Here is a 17,017-nt window from a genome sequence, read left to right as displayed (position 1 = left end):
GGGTGTAAGGAAAGGGGTGGGTGGAAGAGGGAATGTCCTCCCTTGTGGGTTAATTGAACAATCCCAGAATGTCCACTTGCCCCCTAGATAGGCCCCCTTTTTGATCTGTGTGACCCTATTCTCTGGATCGTCTTGCAGTGCTTATGGAGAAATAACAGATCAATTGGTTGCAGAAAACACCCTTCAAAAGGGAAGCTAGTGGCCGGGCACGGTGGCTCATGCCTGTGATCCCAGCACTTAGGGAAGCCAAGGCAGGCAGATCATGAGGTTGGGAGATCAAGACCACCCTGACTAACATGGTGAAACCCCGTCTCTACTAAAAAACACACAAAAAAATTAGCCGGGCATGGTGGCAGGCGCCTGTAGTCCCAGCTACTCGGGAGGCTGAGGCAGGAGAATGGCATGAACCTGGGAGGCAGAGCTTGCAGTGAGCCGAGATTGCGCCACTGCACTCCAGCCTGGGTGACAGAGCAAGACTCCATCTCAAAAAAAAAAAAAAAAAGGGAAGATAGTGTCCAGGGGTGCTCAAAGCCTCCTCCCCAGTCATTCTGCCCAAGGCAAGTGGGGAAGTCCCCACAACATGGGTGGTTGAAAAACAGCAATTTGGATCTGATGGAATGAGGTCTTCAACCTGGCTCTGCCCCTAACTAGCTGTGTGACCTTGGACAAGTTACTTAACCTCTCTGAGCTTTCGTTCACTTCTCGATAACCAAAGCTGGCTTCATGGTTCTCAAAGCCTTGCTCTTAGGAAGGCTCTGTGCCTGGTTTGATGATCCTATTTTGCCATCTCAAAATTCTTAATCAGTTTTCAACAAGGGGCTACATCTTAATTGTTGCACCGGACCCCACAAAATTATGTCTCTGATGCTGGTGATAACGCCAACCTCACTGGTTTGCGAAAGTGAGATCATGTTTGCACAAGGGTCTGACACATTGGGGGCTCTCAGCAAAAGTTAGTTTCCCTTCCTCTGATCTGGCCGTAAATGATAAATAGAAATTCACCAGGTAGACAGAGGGCTGGGAAGGGAGTTTCAGGCAAAGGGGTCATCCTGGGCAAAGGCCTGAGAATATGAAATTACATTCAGGGAAAGGCAAATGGTCTGAGGTAGGGTGGGCGTGGGAAATGGAGGGAGACAAAACTGAAGAGACAACTGGGGCCAGAGTGGGAGAGGCTCCCAGTTCTTGTAAGGAGCTTGGCCCTCAGGCCCTCAGGTCTGTGATCAGGGAGCCTGGGAAGTGAAGGTGGGTGAGCAACACCAACATCTGTGTCCCACGGTTGGGCCGCGGACTGGTTCAGATAATGAGACAGGCAGTGGGTGACGTGGGCGGGAGCACTGCTCGGAGGCTGCCAATACGGCATGTTTGAAAGGCTGACTGTAGACATAATGGGAAAATGCTGTAGGTGTAAAAGCCAACAGCTGTGCTTGGGGATTTGGGGACTCCAGGCCTGATGAATAATGGAGCAGCCCTTCCACCCTGGGTCTCTTTTTCTATCCTTTTAATAATTCATGGATTCCCCATTGGTAGGGGAGTTTCATAAAACCTCAGCTCTCTCTCTCTGAATCCTGGGCCAGTCTGAACAAATCTGATGGCTTCATTCATTAGATCTTAATGAGAAACACACATCCATGTGCACATTCTTTGCAGAATGTGCCTGTGTGGATGACAAGGAAGAGGCCCAGTTATGTCTGGGAGGAGGAAATGTCTTCCAGCCAGGCAGCCTCCTTCTGGTCCCTTGGGGGTGGAGGTGGTGACATGTGTCACTTCCAGGTGGAAGCTTTCGGAATCACTGAGTGCTTTGCCATGCTCGTCTCTCTGCCTTTGGGATTGTGGAGACAGGTGTCAAGATGGCACTCTGTCACTCTGAACTCCCATGTGATGACGAGGAGTAGAGATTCCTTACTGACCTCTGGCAGCCACATAGCATGAGCTGTATGTATCTTCTAGTACACACGGACTGGTTTATTTGAGCAAACAGATGTTGCTTCTAGTGTAAAGCCGAGATGGAATTCCAAACTCCAGATCTAAGTGGTCATCAACACTGATGTGGGACGATCAATACCAGACTGATCAATACCAGACCGATCAAGGCACCTTCAATCGTGTTGGGGATGGAGGAGACCAGAGCTTCTCAGCAGATCCAGGTCAAGTTTGAAATGAGCAGTATCTGAAAATGTGCAGAGTGTGCATACGTGTGTATGTCAGGAGGCTGGGGGAGAGGGAAGAGGGCCCCATGAAGTTGGGAGGGGGTGTAGGCAGAAAAACCTGGTCAAGGCCAGAGCAAGAAGAATTGAGCTCACTGTGGAGTTGCCCCTATAAATAATAATATTTATTGGCTAATAATAATAATATTAATCCCCACTACAGCTAATATCAATTACATGCCACGTACTCTGCTAAGTGCTTACCATGTGTTAAGACATTTAATTTTCACAACAGCCCTCTGAGCTAGGACAATTGCTAGCCCCTATTTCCAGATAAGGCTATGGAGGATTAAAGAGGTAATTTGCCCTACATATGGCCAAATTCTAGTGCTCAAAGGAGAATGGCACATTGAGGCTCCATCCACATCAGCATCACCCATGCCGTGAGTGGGCACAACAGCTGGAATCTTTAGGCCAGCTGTCAGGGCTTAAGCATGCAAAAGTTGGTCTCAGCAGGGGACCCAGGGAGCTGTGTCAGAGCCATGTAGCCTGGATGACTGAGCAAACAGGGAAGGCGGAGGTGACAGTCGCTGGCAAGGAGGCCCAAGGAATACTGTGCTTCAGAAAGCAAGAGGCTGATTGTCCATTCTGCTTCACGCAGGAGGCTGGGCCACCAAATGGCACTTCCTGTCCGAGCTGGTTGGTGGGGACCTAGAAGGTGGGGCTGTGCTTTTGGGTGTGCTAAGCCTCCAGATGAGATTGTTCACTCACCTGCTCCTGCTTGCTCATGAACTCAGTCCTGTGTTTCCCTCTTTTTCTCCTGGACTTGACTTTGTGTGTGGGGGTGGGGGTGGAGTCTGCAGGGACATTGGCCCTACCTCTCCCTTCCCCCTCACTCAGCCCTCACCACATCCCTCCTTTTCTCACCACCTCTCAATTCGGTCTGAGCTGTTCCCCACAGCCCCTCCCAGCTAGCGTCCCTCTCCTCTCCACAGCCCACTAAGGGCCTTATCAGGGCTCATATGTGGCTTCCTAAGAACCCTATCTCTTCCTCATTGAGAGTGTGCGGTCTCCTGTTCCAGATGCATCCGAGTGTGAAGCCTGGGAGAGTTCACACAGCCATCCGCGTCCCTGCCGGATCACCAAGCAGCAGCTCGGATTCCCACTGGCTGTTCTCCCAGCTGCCCTTCCGGCTTCCCTAAGACCAGCTGTTCGTCCTCTGCTCTCATCATTTTTCCCCTTAGTAACTGGATGATTGCTTATAAAACAGTTCCAAGGGCAGGGCGCCCATCAGCAAAATGAAGACTCTTCTCCATTTTGACTGCTAAGAAAGTTATAGGGTGGTAAAGGAAACGACACCCAATAAAAGCCCCAGATGGAGCAGAATACATCAGGAACAGGGAGGAAAAAACCTTGGCGGGGAAGGTCTGAAGGCGGCCAAGGAAGCTGCGCTTAAATGGGTCAGCACCTGGACAGCTCCCTGCGGGGCTAAGGCACCAGGTGGTTAGGGGAGAATCTTTGTAAGAGGCGATTACAGGCTTGTAAGACCCGGACTTTTCCTTGCTCTTTACTGGACCCCATAAAACTCCAGTGACTCGTGCCCATGGGCCTCAGGGAGATAAAATCTCATCTGATCCGTTCATCTGTGCGGATGTCAGCACGGATTCACATGGGCTATGGTGTTACACACCAGCGGCTCCTTAGAGAACTTCGGGACGCTCAGCCCGTGAGAAGTGTGGCTGCTGTGGCCGCCAGTTCAGCAGGTTTCTGGATGGTTGCAAGGGAAGGGAGGTCAAATAGCTGCCGCCTTCCACAGGGCACACTGCACAGGGCAGACATCAGTGACATGGTGTGGGGAGGGCCCCCAAAACAAAGCCAAAGGCCCTGGAAGGTAGGGACGGGTATAGGAGTGAGGAGAAAGGGAGGCCAGGAAATGAGAGCATTTCCATGTATTTCAGAACAAATAAAGCAGGACCAGGCTCATGCCACCTCCCCAATTTCCTGGCTCCTGGGATGACAGAAAATAACATCTTAAATAGCCATTTCCTAGCTTTGACGTTAATGGAAAAAAAAAAAAAAAAGCTTTGAAAGAGTGGTTTTCTAGGCAGGCAGCATCTGGGAAGGAAAGAGTGTATGCCATGGAGGTGCCAGCCAGTAGGGATGGGGGCCAGAAGTGTCCCCTCCAGCCATGACAGTGTCTTCCAGCCACAGATCTCCATAAGGGACCCACCAGCTGCCATCCCAGGCTGGTGGTCAGTGATTAAGGCTTCAGTCAGTGATTAAGGCTTGAGAAAAGGGTGATTCTATGGGTACTTTCTGTGGGGTATCTGCAGTTTGGACCAAAAACATTGCAATTGTTCCTATCCCTCTTCTAGGAATCTAAATATCAATATTCATCTTCATTTTATTTTATGATGGAGACGAATAGGAGACTCTCTAAATATCTACCATTGGGGAATTAATTAGCTTAAGTATCTTGCACCCACAGGATGGAATATTATGCAGCCACTAAAAATTAAGTTTCAATCACAATTGATATAGTTTGGCTGTGTCCCCACCCAAATTCCATCTTGAATTGTGGCTCCCATAATTCCCACGTGTTGCGGGAGGGACCGAGTGGGAGATAATTGAATTATGGGGGCGGTTTCCCCATACTGTTCTCGTGGTAGTGAATAAGTCTCACGAGACCTGATGGTTTTATAAGGGAAACCCCTTTTGCTTGGCTCTTATTCTGTCTTGCCTGCTGCCATGTAAGACACGGCTTTCACCTTCCATCATGATTATGAGGCCTCCCCAGCCACGTGGAACTGTGAGTCCATTAAACCTCTTTCTCTTTGTAAATTTATAAATTACCCAGCCTCAGTTATGTCTTTATCAGCAGCATGAAAACGGACTAATACATAACTTACAGGTAGAAAAAATGTTCATGGTATAATGTTAAATAAAAATCAGGGCAAAAAAGTATATAATTTATTTTTTCATTTCATTTATTTTTCACTGTGTGTGTGTGTGTGTATATATATATACACACTGTGTGTATATATATATATACACACTGTGTATATATATATACACAGTGTGTATATATGTGTAAAAAAATAAGAAATGTTATTTGTTGTGACCATATGTTTATGGTAAAAAAATGAGCAATATAGAAAAGCATGAAGAAGAATATAATTATCATCTATAATATCTGTTTCAGGGTAAACAACAATAGTCCTTTTCATTTTTCACAGTGTATATATATACACAGTATTTCACACTGTAAAAAATAAAAAAGACTACAAGGAAATATACCAAAGTGTTAGCAGTTGTTAGCCCTGAAACAGACACTGTGGATGATAATTATATTCTTCTTCATACTTTCCTATATTGCTCAAGGTTTTTTTTTTACCATGATCATATAGTCAGAAAAAATAACATTTATTATTATTTTTTATACTGTGTTAAAATATACAGAACGTAAAATTTACCTTTGTAACCATTTTTAAAGTGTGTAGTTTATTGGCTTTAAGTACAGGGACATTATCACCATCATAGAAAACATTTTAAATGTAACTTGAAACTTGAAATTTTCTGTACAGATTGAAGTAGAGGTTTGGAAGCTAGAATTTTCACATTGCAACTTGAACATCTCTCAATGGCCTCTTGAAATTAAACAAAAACTAGGGTATGCTCCACAGAAACATTGAAGATGGCTGTATCAGTCAGGACTGTTTTGATGGCAAGTGACAGAAAACCAGGAAAGTGAATGAATGGACTCAGATCACTGGCGTCTGGACTGGAAAGTGTGATGGGAACAGGTCCTCAGGAGAAACTTGGAGACAGCTATTGGAAGAAGGGGCAAATGTTGTTTACTAAAGCAACCGGTACAGCTGTCCTGTAGAGCTTAAGGAAGAATACAATACTTTTAGAATGCACCCGCCCAGCCCCCTGCCCAGGCTGGTGTAACTATGATGCTAATGTTTTTAATTAAGAAACAAATTGTATTGAGATAAAATCATGAATTCATAACATAAAATTAACCTTTTAAATTGAACATCTCAGTGGCATTTAGTACATTCACAGCGTTATGCAACTACCATCTCTATCTAGTTCCAAAATACTTTAATTATCCCAAAAGGAAATCCATGCTCTTTAAGCCTTTATTCCCCATTCTCCCCCGCCGGCAACCACCAGTTTTCTTTCTGTGTCTGTGGAGTTGACTGTTCTGAATATTTCATGTAAGGAGGATGGCTTCATACATAACCCTTTGTATCTGGCTTCTTTTACTTAGCATAAGTTTTGGAGGTTGATTCACATTGAAGCATGCATCAGTACTTTGTTCCTTTTTTCTGATCGAGTAATATTCATGTGTGTGTGTGTGTGTGTGTCACAATTTGTTTATCCATTCATACACTGATGAACATTTGAGTTGTTCCACCTTTTGGCTATTGTGAATAGTGCTGCTGGGAACATTGGCGTACATGTACTTGTTTGAACACCCGTTTGTACTTCTCTTGGGTATATATGTTGGAGTGGAATTGCTAGGTCATATGGTAGCCCCATGTTTAACTTTTAGAGGAATGGAAAGGCTGTTGACCATAGTTACTGCATCCCGCCAATTATGTAGGAATGTTCCAGTGTCTGCACATCCTCATCAATACTTGTTGTTTCCTTGTTTGGTTGGTTGTTGAGACTCTAGCCATCCTAGTGGGTATGGAGCCTATGACACTGGTTTTGTGCAAGCATCCTGAGGAAATGGCAAGGGATGGTGAGCCCCCAGGTAGGAAACACCCACTGCTGAAATCCAAGCAATGTTGCTTTGCCACAGGTTCCAGCTGCCTTTCTGGAACCAGCAAAGCTATGTAGGATTCATCTGAGCTTGGTTATAGGAAGTGGGACTCCACCTGGGCATGGCAAATAGGCCTCTTAGAAAACGGGCCTGTCACACCAGTTAGAATGGCAATCATTAAAAAGTCAGGAAACAACAGGTGCTGGAGAGGATGTGGAGAAATAGGAAAACTTTTACATTGTTGGTGGGACTGTAAACTAGTTCAACCATTGTGAAAGTCAGTGTGGCGATTCCTCAGGGATCTAGAACTAGAAATACCATTTGACCCAGCCATCCCATTACTGGGTATATACCCAAAGGACTATAAATCATGCTGCCATAAAGACACATGCACACGTATGTTTATTGCAGCATTATTCACAATAGCAAAGACTTGGAACCAACCCAAATGTCCAACAATGATAGACTGGATTAAGAAAATGTGGCACATATACACCATGGAATACTATGCAGCCATAAAAAATGATGAGTTCATGTCCTTTGTAGGGACATGGATGAAATTGGAAATCATCATTCTCAGTAAACTATCGCAAGAACAAAAAACCAAACACTGCATATTCTCACTCATAGGTGGGAATTGAACAATGAGAACACATGGACACAGGAAGGGGAACGTCACACTCTGGGGACTGTTGTGGGGTGGGGGGAGGGGGGAGGGATAGCATTGGGAGATATCCCTAAAGCTAGATGACGAGTTAGTGGGTGCAGCGCACCAGCATGGCACATGTATACATATGTAACTAACCTGCATATTGTGCACATGTACCCTAAAACTTAAAGTATAATAATAAATAAATAAATAAATAAATAAATAAATAAATAAAAGAAAACAGGCCTGGCTCCAGTTATCTGCAAGCCTCTAGCTTCTGGAAGCCTCAATGAAAGTTGACACATTGCTCAGCCATCACTTATGAAGACCAGAGATTCTGCTCCCACAGTGGGGTAGAAAAGATTCCCAGCTCCTCAGCCACCACCATCTACTGGGAAGTGCCTAAAATTTCCTGTCAGAGTTTGCTTTTATAGGAGAAAGTTTAGCACAGGCTGTGATCCTGCTTTTGTTCAAGACAATGACAGTTATGGAGGGCCCCTGGGTTGAGAGGGCAAGGCTGCTTGCAGCCAGAGGGATGGGTTCAGGAGCTTCAGTCACTGGGAAGCAGCGCCTCTGCCTACCTGGAACTCACTGATGGAACAGTCCCAGCGGAGGCTCACCAAGGATTAGGAGCATGTGCCTTGGAGTCAGCTGGGTCTCAGGTTGCATCTCATCTTTGTCTGCCACTGTAGCCAAGAACCTTTGGTAAGTTACTTAATCCTTGTAAGTTTTGGACTCATCATTTGAAAAGTGGGCATAATGCTTATAATACCCACCTTGAGAGGCTGTTGAGAGAATGAGGGAGATGCTGTATTCAAAGTGTGCAGCACAAGGCCTGGCCCAAAGTAGCAAATGATTCCTGTTATAATTTGAGTTTTAGTGCATATTCAATTCTAAATCCCTGCGGGGAGGGTCATGTTTCTAGATCATTCACAGTTGTCTGCTAAAGTGCCAGGCTCCGTCCTGGGAGCAGGTGTTGGTAGTGTGTAATCACAGGAGAGGCAGGGAGGGAACAGTAAAGGAAGAACATTTTCTGGGCGCTGTTGATGAACCTGGTAATGAGTCACCTGGGCATGCTGGGGCCCCTCTGTGGCCCCCCCGGGGGGAAGAAGGGAGGTGCCACCCTACCCAGAAAGGGAGGATGGGGGATACTAGCTTAGATCTCACCTGGTCAGGTGTCTTCTGTGAGTCTGTAGGCATTGCCCAGTGCCAGCCCCTGTGGCCATAGTCAAAAGTTCCTGGCCTGGGTCAGGACCATTCAGTGTCTTCCCTAGACCTCATGAGTGCTGGACTCTGCAACGGGGTCAAGCAGTTCTTCCACTGATGGCTCAAGACAACCTCAGAGGAGTGGGAGATACGACCTCTAACTCCTGCCTCTATTCCCATGGGTTGGGGGAGGGTGGAGCCCCCCAGCTTTCCCCATGGGATTCCCAGGGATGGAGGACAAACCCTAGTGTCCCAGTCTTATCATGGTTTCTCAACCTCAAGACATTTTTTTTTTTTTTTTGACAGGGTCTCACTCTGACACTCAGGCTAGAGTGTAGCGACACAATCTTGGCTCACTGCAGCCTTGACCCCCTGGGCTCAGGTGATTTTCCCACCTCAGCCTCTTGAGTAGCTGGGACTACAGGCATGCATCACTACACCCAGCTAATTTTTTTGTATTTTTAGTAGAGATGGGGTTTCACCATGTTGCCCAGGCTGGTCTCAAGCTCCTGGCCTCAAGCAATCTGCCTGCCTCAGTCTCTCAAAGTGCTGGGATTACAGGCATGAGCCACGCCCAGCTCAACCTTAAAACTATTGATGTAACATTGATGGGGGCGGGACAGGATGGGGGTCGTGGTGCTGCCCTGTTCACTGCAGGATGGTTAGCAGCCTCTCTGGCCCCTGTCCCTCTAGATACCAGTAGTACCCCTTTCCCAATTGTGACAACCAAAAACATCTCCAGATGTTGCCAACATTGGTAATTGCCAGAGTTACCACTGGGTGAAAACCACTGGGCTAGATGTTAACTGAGACTTTTTTCTGCCTACACATCTATCTGCTGGCTTCAAAGCAAGTGGGCATGGGGGTATGGCCCTATTGATATGGGAAAACATCTCCCCTGGCTCTGAATCCTGACGAATTTCCCTACTAGTGAAAGACACAGACCCTCACCCCTTTTTTAGTTACTTAAGAGCAAAGTGTCTCACTCCACCAAGTCCTAATTTTCTTCCAAGGACATTATGGTCTGGTGTCACATGAGGACTGAGACTTGCTACTCTTACCATGCTCCTGGTGAAACAGCAGGTTAGTCCCTATTGTACTCATGGAGTGGCCCTCTCCCTCCAGGCCTCACTTTCCTTACAAAGACCCCGCAGTAACCAGCAGTGGCCATCCCCCAGTAGATGCTTCTGGATCTCCTAAATGGCCTCTGAGAGAATGGGCTGGAGGAGGTCATTTCACCCTGCACCCATGTAAGGCAGATCAGCAATCTTTTCTTTGTTGTTCCAGAGAGCAAATTAAAAATCAGAGAAATTAGATGCACTCACACAGAGTCCATCAGTGAGTTTAAGACTAAACTGGATTTCATTCATTCAATGTGCCTGGCATGTCCCAGTGGGGTGGGGGTGACCCAGCTACAATCTTCCCACTGCAGGTGCAACATGTTTCTGGACTGTACCCCTGCTTGGTTCTCCAGGGGCATGGAGGTCATTTGGTTGGGAGGCTTGGATGGTCTCCTATGGAGACACCAGCCCCTGCATGTCATAGCAGGGATTCTAGAAACAACCTTGGGGAAAAAAAGAATATATTTCTCCCCCTTCTTGAGGGGTTCTCCACAGCCCCATTTTGCCCATTCTCATAGGTGGCCTCCTGCCCTGCCTTGTGACTCAGTCTCTTTAGGCCCCCAAATTAGAAAGCCATTAACTGTCCAGGGAAGCTTTAACCCAGAGGCACACCTGGGCCAGAAGGATGGGATTAGAGCTATTTGCTCCCCAGGGGACATTTGCCCAATGTCCAGAGGCACTGTGGGAAGAATTATCACTGGCATCTAGTGGGTAGAGGCCAGGGATGCTGTTAAATACTCTACAAGGCACGGGACAGCCCCTCACAATAAAGAATAATGCAGCCTCAAATGTCAGCAATGTCGAGGTTGAGAGGCCCTGAAATAGACATGATATCAGAGTCACAAGCTTAGAGAAGGGGATGGGCATCTCCCAAAAGGTGAGGGGAGATGGGGCAGGTGGCAGGGCTCTTACCAGAAGCAGTGAGGCAGCTTGCTGGGTGACCCTACAGCTGCTTTGGGTGGTCCTGGCTCATGACCATGACCCCGGGAGAGTTAATGGCTCTCTCTTGTATTTTCACACCTGTCCTGGTTTGGAATATAGTTATATATATAACAGTTAGTTATATAGTCACCCCACTGATAGGTGAGGACAATGTCCACTCCCTGGGTGGGCTAACGCTGCTGGACGAGGGGACAGTGTTCTGCTCCTTTGGAACTGCAGCAAAGCCTGGGGACACCAGGCTTCGAGTACCAGGTACCTGGGGAAGGCATTAGAACTTTCCCAGGCACAGAAACCACGTGGGGCCTTTGGAGTCAACTCACAAAATGATTACTCTGCATTTTTTTAGTCTAATAAAATTTCCCAGCATCTCCTCTCTGGCCGTTTGTCTTCTCTCCGTAGTTACTGGTTTTTGTTCTGTTTTGTTTTGCTATAAACTGCTCATGCCACAGCAGCGGTTTTCTGTCCAATATTCCCTGAGTAAGGCCCTCTGGAGAAACCACACAGAATGATGCTATCTCCTATTTGAGAAACCCTTGGGAGCTCTTTGATGTCGAGCTGATCTCCAGTTCATTCCCACAGGACTTTTGGAGGCCAAGAATGGCTCCTCGGAGTTCTCACTTGTGTCTCGTTGTGTCTCACAGGCTCTGCCTAAACCAGCCACTGGTAAAGAAAATGGAATTCCCATGACGGGCTTATGCCCAAGAGCATCCATGCCCTGGGGCCCTGGAGGATCCAGGGAGGGCATGGTTATCATAAATCAGCCCCAAACTGGAGTTCTATTAGCAAGCATTTAGGCTCTTTCCAATGACCTGTGAAGTAGATATAGCAGTTAAAGCATCCGCCTGGCAGAGCCCTTCTCAGAAGGGATCTCCCTTTGTTCATCTCTTTGATGACGGGATGGACAAGGTGGCCCTGTTTTGTGTCAAACAGCTTGCTCCCCTCCGCCACAGATGAATGGACCAGACATGGGAGCCTGACCCCTGACAGTAAATCCAGCCAACTTGTCAGTGACCGATGACATGGCCGGACCCACACATGAACCGGGCCATAGGATTCCCTCTCTCAGGGCAAAAGTACCAGGTGAGACCCACTCATCAATGGACGCTGATGTGAAAAGCATGATCAGAGGATAAGGAGGGGCCAGAAGTTGTGGTCAGTTGACCTTTTGAGAAAATGCAGGCTGGGGAGGAAGAAATGCACCAGGAGGTTAAAGGTTATATCCTGTGTGCTTCCATTTATATCACATTCCTGAAATGACAAAATTACAGTGATGGGGAACAGAGCTGTGGTTGCCAGGGGCTACGGTGGGGGGTGGGGCATGATGACAAAGGGGTAGCATAGGTGAATTTCTTTCTGGATAGAAGAGTTCTGGATCTTGATTATGGTGGTGGTTACATGAATCTATACATATAATTTCATAGTCACACACACACACACATAATGAGTGTATGGTGTATGTAAAACCTAGTGAAATTCAAATAAGGCCTATAGTTTAGTTAAGAGTATTCTAACCCCATCTCTATTTAAAAAAAAAAGAAATACAAAAAAGTTAGTCGGGCGTGATGGTGCTCTCCTGTAATCCCAGCTACTCCGGAGGCTGACGCAGGAGAATTGCTTGAACCCGGGAGGCAGAGGTTACAGTGAGCCAAGATTGCACTGCTGCACTCCAGCCTGGTGGGTGACAGGGCGAGACTCCGTCTCAAAAAAAAAAATATTCTACTGTGTCCCTTTTCTGGTTTTAATAATGTACTATTGTTAAGTAAGGTGTTATCATTGAAGAAGCTGGGCGAAGGGTACAGGGGAACTATTTTGGCAAATTATTTTGAGTCTTAAATTATTCCAAAATAAAAAGTTCCAAAAAGAGAAAGAGGCTGAGGAGCTTACATGAGCGAGAGAAAAAAATCCATCTCCCAGAGCTGCCTTGGCTCTAGAGATTTCCAGCCCAGAACTGCCTTGGCTCCAGAGATTTCCAGCGCCAGCCCCTGGTTGGGTCCATCTGTGTTTACTGCCACCCAAAGAGGCGGAGCAAAACAAACATCTCGTACCTAAGTCTTTGGTGCATTTTTGGTTATTTCTTTAGAGGAAAAAGATCCCCCAAAGCAGAATTGCTGTGTGTAAGCATATTTTTAAGACTCTTGTTACTTAGTGCCAAATTGCCCTCTAAAAAAGATTGTACCAATTTATATTCCCACCCACAGGGCATGAGAGGGCTGACTTTCCCAACTCTTGCCAAAATTGGGATTTAATCTTTCAAGAAAGCATATTTTCTGCCAAGTTAACAGATAAAAACATGGTATTTCATTGTTCTTTTCCTCCAGGAATTCTAAATTCTTTTTTTGGACCAAGTTGGACTAGATAATTGGTTATTTATCTGGAGACTTGGGTTGAGTTTCTTGGTCGGTCACCTTCATGAAGTTGTATTTTAATATGCCCCAAACTTGATGAAGAACACTAAACAAAGGCTTTATGAAATTTGATAGTGCATTTATTGTTTCAACAAAACTTCAAAATGTTGTTGAGGACATCACTTCTGATATTGCTTGGTGTCTCTTCTAGGTAATCAAATTATACTCAAGAAATGCCTTTTGGATTCAGTGCTAGGAAAAGCTTTATTTCCCAAAGGAACACATATGCTTCCTCTTTTCCAGTAATGACAATCACATAAGTGACCATGGTTCCCAATTTTATTGGCTGTTAGAAAATGCAAAGCCAAGTTTGAGAATCAACAACAGCAATTTTGTTGACTCTTGCGGAAAAGGGATGGGTTGTAGTTTGTTTAATATTGCTGTAACAGAATGCCTGAGGCTGGGTGATTTATAAAGAAAAGAGGTTTCTTTAGCTTATTGTTCTGCAGGCTGAGAAGTTCAAGGCCATGGCCCTGGTTTCAGTGAGGGCTTTTGTGCCGCGTCACCACATGGCAGAACGTCAAAGGGGAAGCAGACACCTGAAAGGGGGCAAAACCCGAGGGGCATCCTGGCTTTCACACAACCCGCTCAGAAGGGAACTAATCTATTCCTGAGAGAACTCACTCACTACTTTGAGAAGAGCACCACGCCATTCATGAGGGATCTGCCCCATCATGACCCAAACACCTCCCACTGGCTCCCAATTCTCAAACGCTGCCACATTGGAGATCAAATTTCAACATGAGTTTTGGTGAGGACAAACTACATCCAGACCACAGCATTCTGCCCCTGGCCCCACGAAACTCATGTCCTTTTCACATGAAAAATACAATCAGTGCATCCCAATAGGCTTCAAAGTCTTGACTTGTTTCAGCATCACCTTAAAAGTCCAAAGTCTCATCTGAGACCTAAGGCAAGCTCCTTCCAGCTATGAGCCTGTAAAATAAAAAGCAAGTTATCTGCTTCCAAGACAAAACAGTGGCGCACACATTTGGTAAATATTCCCATCCCAAAAGAGACAAATAGGCCAATAGAAAAGAGTAACAGACCCCACACAAGTCTGAAACACAGCAGGGCAGACATTAAATCTTTTTTTTTTTTTTTTTTTTTGAGACAGAGTCTCACTCTGTTACCCAGGCTGGAGTGCAGTGGTGCCATCTCGGCTCACTGAAAGCTCCGCCTCTTGGGTTCACATCATTCTCCTGCCTCAGCCTCCTGAGTAGCTGGGACTACAGGTGCCTGCCACCATACCCGGCTAATTTTTTGTATTTTTGGTAGAGACAAGGTTTCACCATGTTAGCCAGGATGGTCTCGATCTCCTGACCTCATGATCCGCCCGCCTCAGCCTCCCAAAGTGCTGGGATTATAGGCGTGAGCCACCACACCTGGCCAAACATTAAATCTTAAAGCTTCTTAATAATCTCCTTTGTCTCTATGTCCCACAACCTGGAGGCGCTGGTTCCAGGGCTGGGCTTGCAAAGGCCTCAGGCCATTATGTCTAGTATGCTGCCATGTCTTTGTTGGGTGCAGCCCATGTGGCTACTTCCATGGGTTGCAGTTGGGTGCCTGTGGTTTTGCCAGATGGATGTTGTATGCTGCCAATGGCTCTATAGTTCTGGGGTCCCAATGGTGACCCTGCTCCACACTAGGCATTGCCTCAGTGAGAACTGTCTGTGGTGGCAGGTTTCTCCCTGGGCTCCCAGGCATTTTGATATATCTGTGAAATCTAGGTGGAAGCCACCACACTTCTACCACTCTTGGTTTCTGCACACCTGGCCTGCAGAACTAGTACCAAGTGGACATGGATGCCCCAGCCCTGCACTGCTTTGTGACTGCTTCCTGCTCAAGCAGCCCCAGGTTCGACTCATGCCTCCACTCCAAAGAGCCTAAGTGGTAAGCATTGGTGTCATCATCATTTCCATCTGACACCTCATTATCATGGCCTTTACTGTCCACGTTTCTATTGGCATTCTGGTCATAAACACTTAACCAGTCTCTTAGAAGTTCCAGCTTATCTTCTAAGCCCTCACCAGAATTGTCCTTAATGCTCCACTCCAAGCAATGCAATCTCTTTAATGCCTGTTCCTTCAAACTCTTCTAACCTCTGCTCATTATCCTGTTCCAAAAGCCACTTCCACATTTTCAGGTATCTTTATAGCAACACCCCACTCTTGGTACCAATTTTCTGTCTTTATCCATTCTGTGTTGCTATAACAGAACACCTGAGACTGAGTAGTTTATAGAGAAGCAATTTGGCTTACAATTCTGGTGTCTAGAAAGTTCAAGATTGGGCATATGCATCTGGTGAGGGACTCAGACTTGTTCAACTCATGGCGGGGGAGTTGAAAGTGGAAGGGGAGCTGGCATGTGCAAAGAGATCACTTGGTAAGAGAGGACGCAAGAGAGCAAAATCAACGAAGTCAGACTCAGACTATTTTTAACAACCCACTCTTCATGGAATATCCTTTCCCTTGAGAGTGAGAACTCACCCACCCCAAGGGAGGACATTAGCCTATTCACTCCCATGACCCACATACCTCCCATAGGCCGCACCTCCCAACACTGCCATAATGGAGATCAAATTTCATCATGAGTTTTGGTGGGGACAAACAAACCATATCCAAATCACGGCAAGATATTTGTATTGACCTTGGTCCTGATGTACTCTTATTTTATTATTCACTTGAAGTCTTTTACTTGGAAGCCACTTAAAAATCTGTAGAAAGAGGCAAAAATCAAAAACACTCCTGACTATGAGCCCTGGTAGTCACTGAACCCCTGGTGCAGAGTTTAAAGTTCACATAAATATTTGTTGACCGAATGAAGGCACTTGATAACAAACCAACTAAGAACAGCATGACATTGAAAAGAAACACTCGTTACTACTTGATCTGAGAGCAAGAAAATGTCACCATAGAAAACAGGGCTTTGGCCAGGTGTGGTGGCTCATGCCTGTAATCCCAGCACTTTGGGAGGCCGAGGCAGGCGGATCACTTGAAGTCAGGAGTTTGAGACCAGCCTCTGGCCAACATGATGAAATCTTGACTCTACCAGAAAAAGACAAAAAATAGCCAGGCGTGGTGGTGCATGCCTGTAGTCCCAGCTACTTGGAAGGCTGGGGCAGAAGGATTGTTTAAACCCGGGAGACGAAGGCTTCAGTGAGCTGAGACTGCATCACTGCACTCCAGCCTGGGTGACAGAGAGAGACCTCATCTAAAAAAAAAAGAAAAGAAAAGAAAACAGGGTTCAAGAAGAAAAACAGGAAATAAGAAGCACCAAGAGTCTAAAAAATGTTCAGCTATTGGCCGGGTGCAGTGGCTCACGCCTGTAATCCCAGCACTTTGGGAGGCCGAGGTGGGTGGATCACGAGGTCAGGACATCGAGATCATCCTGACTAACACGGTGAAACCCCGTCTCTACTAAAAATATAAAAAATTAGCCGGGCGTGGTGGCGGGCGCCTGTAGTCCCAGCTACTGGGAAGGCTGAGGCAGGAAAATGGCGTCAACCCGGGAGGCGGAGCTTGCAGTGAGCCAAGATCGCACCACTGCACTCCAGCCTGGACGACAGAGTGAGACTCCGTCTCAAAAAAAAAAAAAAAAAAAAAAAAAAAAAAAAGTTCAGCTATTGTATTTTCAGGAAGCCAGTGGAAGATATAATCTAAAATGCATTCAAAATTTTGGGAACAAAGGTGTTCAACAATGAGTTTTCAAAATAATTTAAAAACCAGGAAAACCTAAAATTCCAACAATAGGGGAATTAGTAAGAAAATGTCAAT

The sequence above is a fragment of the Pan paniscus genome, chromosome 19, assembly GCF_029289425.2.
Source record: "Pan paniscus chromosome 19, NHGRI_mPanPan1-v2.0_pri, whole genome shotgun sequence".
NCBI classification, from domain to species: domain Eukaryota; kingdom Metazoa; phylum Chordata; class Mammalia; order Primates; family Hominidae; genus Pan; species Pan paniscus.
This window is presented reverse-complemented; position numbering follows the sequence as displayed.